The following is a 7,119-nucleotide window of genomic DNA, read 5'->3' on the forward strand; positions in this document are numbered from 1 at the left end:
CTTGATCTGCCGGCCGAGGAGTTGAGGGATACAAGGATGCAGGAGCCATCCCGGATGCACTTGATACGATGCCATCTTATATTACGATCTTATATTTATTTACAGAGGGGGTATCTCTTGCGAGCTAGCTTCATTGGTGCCAAGACAAAATCCTGAAAGCGAAAGTATATATCATGCATAGGAAGAAAACAACTTTTACATGAAAACAATTTGACATTGAGCTCAGTATCCTCCAAGACGCAAACTTGTCAATTTCCATCATCAAACTTTGGTGCCTGCTTGCGATGAAACCCAAAACCCTCGAGAGCAAAGCAGAGTCAAGAACGCAGGAAGCAGGGCAGAGCCAGAAAGCAGAAATTGAGCTGCTGCTATGGCCCGTTTGCCATGTCACCGCTGAAAAAAAAAATATGGGCAGCCTAGGTGGCAGTGGCCTTTTCCATTGGCAACACAACAAGGTGAAGTGATTCTTGAGACCTTTCTTCCACGCTTGATTTACGGCTCTGAGACAGGAATATATTCCACTTGTAGATATTATTAGTTACTAGCAAAAATGGCCGTACGTTGCAACGGGAGAAAAAAGATAGTGTTTAGCACCGAAATTAATTGGATTTTTTTCTTTGGCGGAACGCATGTGCTTTACCATAGAACAAACACCAGCGCTGGAGTCCGTCTCGTTCGTTGTGGACTAATGCAAGTCGTCCAACAAGTCAGGCTTCTTGGTAGAGGCATGGGCTTTGGCGGACACCCTGGCATGCCATCACCCATGCATATGTGTTTCATGAGTGGCGACGAGCTAGTCGGGCATGTCGATTGTGGAAACTGTGAGCCGCTCCTCGTCTCCTACAATGCCTCATCGGTTTACAGTATATACACTGTATGTCTTCGGATAATGGTCGACAACTCTTTATTTGGAGTAAGAATTTAACCATGATGAGATCGCCACAATCCTATGATAGCAACCTGGAAGGTGTAGCCCAAACATTCACGTCCTCGACGGGCCGAATATCAATAATGATCAAAAACTGCTAAAATAAGTCTAGGAACTGCAGTGTTATGAACTTAGAAGCATCACCTCCTCTGCGTTGTTATGAATTTTGCTTTTGCTAGCCCACCATCGCTGCATGACGGATTTAATCCAACTGCAACCCAATTAAAGTCCCCCTTTATTTGTACACCATTAGTCACCAGGGATCAACATCAATTTTACGGTCTCTTTTAAATATAAAATTTCGTTTATTCATGATAGCACATATGCCCGTGCGTTGCAACCGGGAAGAAAATTGAGGTGTCCACCAAATACCCATTGCATGTCGAGGTATAAAAGAAATGCATATCATGCTTTGAAAAAAATCGTCGCATTTATCTAGTGAGTCATTTATTCATGTTGGCACTTTTAATGTTCGCAACGTCGTCCTCTCGTCGATGATGGTAAGGTTTTTGCATCCACAATTAAAATTTTATTATGAAGCCGCATTCATGTACTTCGACGGCACCTCCTTCAGCTTCGCACTATCATCAGATGAAAGAGTAGTGGTGCATTGAATGGGAATTTTTTATAGAGAATTTTTTTAAAAATATTCTTTTTTGCGAGGGTTTTTAAATATTCGAGTGCAAGCCGTTTTCGGAAAAGCAATTCGGCTCCCGGGTCCAGATGCTCCTGCTATCTGGACCGCACCTCTGCTTTGCAATTCCCACACAGGCCTGTATTCACTGTCGTATTTTGATTAAATAGTACCAGGCCTGGCCCACCTATCAGACGTACGGACTGGAAGTGGCTTCGTAACGCCGCTATAGTACAGATGGGCTGGGACGGAGGTGGACCAACGGCCGCCGTCATCCCCTAGCAGCGCGTTTGGTTCGGGGGAATTAGAGATGGGGAATGGGAGTTGAGGGGTAAGGAGATTAAAAGTCCACTGTTTGATTAGAGGGAATGGGAGTTTAAGTGGGAAGGGGAATGAGAGTTGAGGAAGCCAATTCCCACCTATTTCTTCCCAGGGGGTATCCTGTTAATTTGTGAGCAGAGTTTTATCCCGTGCTAATTCCCACCATATACCAAACAAGAGAATGAGAGTAAAAATCAACTTCTCATGACTAATTCCTTCATAAACACCCTGATGCAAACTCCCATTCTCATGCCCAAGTATTTACCAAACAGGCGGTAGATATTTATGGCCGGATCCCCCATCCCCAACCTACCCATCGTCTTCCTCGGTTCTTCCACCAGTACCTCACTTTCCTCCCCTCTCCCTCGGCACGGCAATGGAGTCGTCGTCCTCCGCCACCAAGCGTAGGCCGACGCCGGCACCCCTTCCGCTTATCCCCTGCCCTTTTTGCGGCGCACAAGCCCTCACCTTCGTCTGTGGCCCTCATGGATCTAAGCCATCCCCAGTCCACCGCCGCCGCTCTTCTGGACTAGGCCATTGTTGCTGATTCTTTCAGCGGCTGAGCTATCCATCAGGTAATCATGTGCGGACCACCATTTTTCTACCCCCAACTTTGTAGCTAGATCTCGATGCACCAGTCTTACTCACCCACATCATCTGTTCATCTCATTCCCAGAGAACCATGTCCGACTACACTAGCCGTGACGATATTAGCGATAGGCAGATCACCCCACCAGATCCAGCACGGCTGCTGGCACAGCTAGTCGCTCAGATGGTCTGCCCCCAAATACAACATCCAGAAGCTCTGTCAGGCATGTTGTGACTGTAATGAACGGGTTTAGTGAGTACAAATGCTGTTAGTGAAAGAAATAGGTTTTGGTGGGATGCTTGAACTCCCAATGATCCAGAAATTAAATCTCAGGCTGAGCTCCTGGTGCATGAGTAAGGTAGATGTTCGTCCCTGAGCAGTGGTCATCAATAACAAAAAAAATACTACATTTTCAGTGCTGCAGATGTCGCCATGATGTTCGGCATACGGTCTGGCAACAGAGATGTGCTCGGTCCGGATGGTAACATCAATGAGGCGGCAAACGCGGCGGTCCTTTCTATGTGAACAGAATGCACAAGCAACCCGCCATGTCACCACTGCGCGCCATAACATACACACCGACATGATCAACTTCACAGACAAGCTGATGGCAACACTTTGCATCCAAGTGCACATGCTGTGTGGCGAGGGCTTACTCTGACTGTCCCCCTGAAAATGATAGATAACAATGCAACATCTACCGAACCTCACCCAGCTAATCCACCCAGTTCTACTCTACAAGCCATTGTACCGAACCCCAGTTTCTAGCAAAATCCATGGCGTGAGGCTTGAAATTGTCTGATTGTGAAGGTAACATATCTTTGTCAGATCATCTCTTCATGGCCATCATCTATTTTCCCTAAACTATTAATCATTTTACTTTCTCTCACTTTCTATATTAATGATGTGCAGGAGAGCGCTCTTCTAATAAACATAAACCGGCTAAATGGATGAGGCAATCCGGCTCCACTTCCCGCCCTCAGGAAACCAAGGCCTCCAAAAGCCCTAGCAAGGAATCTGTAAGTGATGCTCGGACAACTGAATCAATTTGATCTACTGTCCAGCACTATGCATGGTGCATATCAGTTTCAGTTAGGGATATGTACGCCGACTGCCAGAAGGGTGATCCTTCGACAGTAATTTTTGTTGTCAACCGCATCAACATACCGAAGAGGAAGTATGTATCATCAAGGAGTTATGCCACCAACCCATGGTTCGCAGGCCGGCCAGTCGTTCCAACATCAACTACTACTGTTGAACTTCTTGAATCCCACTTCCAATCGCTGTCTGCACACCACCTTGCCAGGTTTGCATATATTATCATTCTCCACTATTTAAATAAATGGCATGCTGCACTGCATCACCATAAGAAATTTACTGGTTATGACTTTTTTTCCCAAGAACTGGATAGTACACAATGCTCCACAGTTCGTACGAGTTAGCGGGAAGGACATCATGGATCAGCTAGTCGGCAATGACATGCTCGATCATGAACTAGGGTGTAACATTTTGTGGCGGCAGAACCAGGTCGATCTGGAGTCAAACCACGCTTTGCCATATCTGAATCACCGTCACATACTAGAGTTTGATTTCTCGGTAAGATAAATTGTTTTCTTCTCAGCACCTAATCAAAGCCAAACCAGCCATCTATATAATCAATTTGGACCAGTTACCTAATTCTAAAACTCCTCCCTCTTAATTTTTTTCAGATGCTCGCTCTATAAGGCACAAGCATTTCTGATTTTCTAGAGATTCGGAATCAATTCATTGGGGCAAACGGTCCAGCCTGCAATTGAGGCATGCCGGCTGGTAATAATTATCCCTTCGTCATCTTGCTCGCACTCTCCCAGTTTTTATGTGTGGCTGAAACACAGCTTTTTGATAGCTTGCCATCTTACTCCATTGTAGTTCTACATCCCAGCATGACGGATGGGCCCTGTACATTTGGGACAATGGTAGGGAAAACGCGACGGATGGGCCCTTGTACAAAAGGAACATGCTTACAAGGGTTATACAAGTATATGACCCTCATCTGGGCCAAATGGATGCAACCAGGATGAGCAGGCTAGACACGAGCTTATCACGTCTCGCCTCCACGATGCATTGTTCGGCTGCCTAAACAACTTACATGCTGGGTGGCCAACACCCAAGGATAACTGGTCCACTGTTTTCCCCCGTATCATGGATACCTAAATCACCAGGTTAGTAATTTTCCCTATCATTTTAAGCATGTTTCTTAATTGTTCTCCTTATCCCTATCATGGTCATGACCAACACAGTGACTCGTACTAATTACGATAATAATTTTTTCAGAGGAAACAGGTATTTGTGTTATGCACATCACCAGGCACCATGATGTTGAGAAGCTACGAATGCCTATCACCAAGGTAATAGGAATTTGAACAGACTAAACCATTTATTCGCCCTCAAATACTCTTGGAAAGCACATTTCTCACAATGTCAATCATCACATTTTCTCAGATTAACCTGGCGAAAACTAAGAAATCCATTCTGCAAGACGTGATGAAGCTTCAGGCCGACAGTTCTTTGCCAGCCGATGCAATATGGTCAGTTCATGCTCCTAGCGATGGTTTTGAAGACACCCTCTGAACGCAAGCCATTTTACGTGTCAGCCACAACACGCTTCATGTCTTTCTCCATATGAGATGACTTTTGCAACCCACCCAGCTATGTTGTACCTTCAAACAGAATACTTATTATCGTACAAGTCCCAGTACCAGGGCAACCAAGCAGACAACATCTCTGTAGTGAATATGTTTTTTGGTCGCTATCATCCTTCATCACCACTCGGTTTAACCATTTTTGGGGAACTTATCAGCATATGAGCGTACATACACACGTCCTTGTTGCTGAGGAAAGAAAATCCTTGTCTCTGTCAGACGAAACCAAGCAGGAGAACCACCCTCACCCGCCCGACCCTCCCTCGAAACGATTTTTTTTTTCACCTTACAAGTGGGCAAGGCAAACGGCTGGCGACGTCGAAAGCAAATACCTGTACCAGGCCTGCAGAGTACATGTGCGTCCCAGTCGTTATCCAGGAGACGTCCGTCAAATGCTGCAACGCCCGCCGTCTGTACGTACAGCAGCCAGGCCTCCGTATGCTCCATTTTAGATTACTGTATTGCTGTGACAGTGACGTCTGGCACAGATCACGACGCATCTACGAGTGGCAGAGATTTCGGGTTCATCTGGACCCGGGAGCCAAAACTCCACTCCCAGCTGTTTTTTGCTATGTTATTTTTTTAGATAAGATTGGCTGTTTGGTTTGCAAGGTTATATTCTTGTTTTTTTTTATAATTTGGACTTGATCCAAAGACAAGCATTTTATGTAGACGTCGGATAGGCTCTTTCTTTAAAAAAGACACACATGTTAAGAGACCAGAACTGCACGCACGCATCTCATATGTTCATCAATTTCAAGCTCGCTGCAACAGATTTATTTTTCTATGTTTTCTCTCTCCTTCCACTTTAAACAAAGAATGAACTATTTTCTCTATTGTCTCGAGTAAACCGTCGCCGCCAAAGAGGCAGAGACCCCGTACGCCTCATTGTAGTTATGGCCGGCCGGCCACGTGTACGCCTAGTCATTGTAGTGAGGCCACGTTTCAAAGCTCTACCCTATTCTCTAGGAAGAAAATGAACATAGTAACAACCTTCTAGCTTCTTCCTTGCTCTAGCTTTCTCTACTGCCGAGCAGCGCAGCCAGCGCCCGAGCACCTCCTGTCCGACCCTCACGCCCGAGCGCCCCCCGCCGTTTAGATCGGTGCGCTACGGATCGATGCGTCACCCCTGCCTTCTCCTCCTTCCTCTTTCCCACTTCCTGTTCTTCTTTTCTTCTTTCACCCCTGTCGTCGCCGCGTCCTCTACAAGATCGAGCACGCCGCTCCGACGCCTAGCGCCTCCGCTGCATGCATGTATGACTTGCTTCCTTTTCTCAGCCTTTGCTTATTGATTCTGAGACAGCTCCTTGATAACCATTGAAACACCTATATAAATTAGTAGCATTGGATTTAAGGACGCGAGGTGGGATTAATAATACATGAAACAAACTTTTCTTCTTAGCAAAGCATCGAGCCAGCTCAGTTGGTGCCGACAATAGCTAGGAGAAAATGAGGTCGTGATTTCAATTCCAAGTAGCATCGAATATTTTCGCCAGGCCCTTTATCTTGGCTAGATTAGTTGGCCCACAGCCCAAGCTGCGTGCGGCTTTCCATCAGGTAGGCTTCATTCGAGTCTCATCGCTCCGGACGGAAAGTCGTGCGTGGCGGGCCACATGAATAGTACCAAAAATTAGTATCATCTTGAATATGTTTCAAATCTCTACCTAATAATAAAGCACAGTGGGTTTCTGTCGTCCGTCAGGCTTTTTGCAAAAAAGTCCTCCTGTTTCTGAGAAATTAACCCGCAGTCCTACATGTAATGTGGGTAATAATGGAAAACGTTTCGTTTTTTTGCAAAAAAAAACCCTGCCACCACCGGCTACCTCCACCACTTAGGGCCTCTTTGATTCATAGGATTGTAAAAACACAGGAGTAGGAAAAACTTAGGATTGGAATGGCATGTCCACTGGATCCCTATAGGATTTGAGTTTGTTTGATTGTGTCATGGGAAAAACAAAGGATTTCT

The 7,119-nt window shown here is 45.7% G+C and overlaps 1 long non-coding RNA gene across 1 annotated transcript; it reads left to right on the plus strand.

The window, feature by feature from the left end:
• The first annotated feature begins 2,206 nt into the window (after positions 1-2,206).
• On the plus strand, positions 2,207-5,273 carry LOC123066431 (uncharacterized). Its single transcript, XR_006431334.1, has 8 exons — positions 2,207-2,458; positions 2,560-3,282; positions 3,385-3,778; positions 3,874-4,068; positions 4,182-4,281; positions 4,381-4,673; positions 4,786-4,859; positions 4,954-5,273. It is a non-coding gene; the product is annotated as an uncharacterized lncRNA (long non-coding RNA).
• Positions 5,274-7,119: the final 1,846 nt, after the last annotated feature.

The sequence above is a fragment of the Triticum aestivum genome, chromosome 3B (genome assembly GCF_018294505.1).
Source record: "Triticum aestivum cultivar Chinese Spring chromosome 3B, IWGSC CS RefSeq v2.1, whole genome shotgun sequence".
Lineage (NCBI taxonomy): Eukaryota > Viridiplantae > Streptophyta > Magnoliopsida > Poales > Poaceae > Triticum > Triticum aestivum.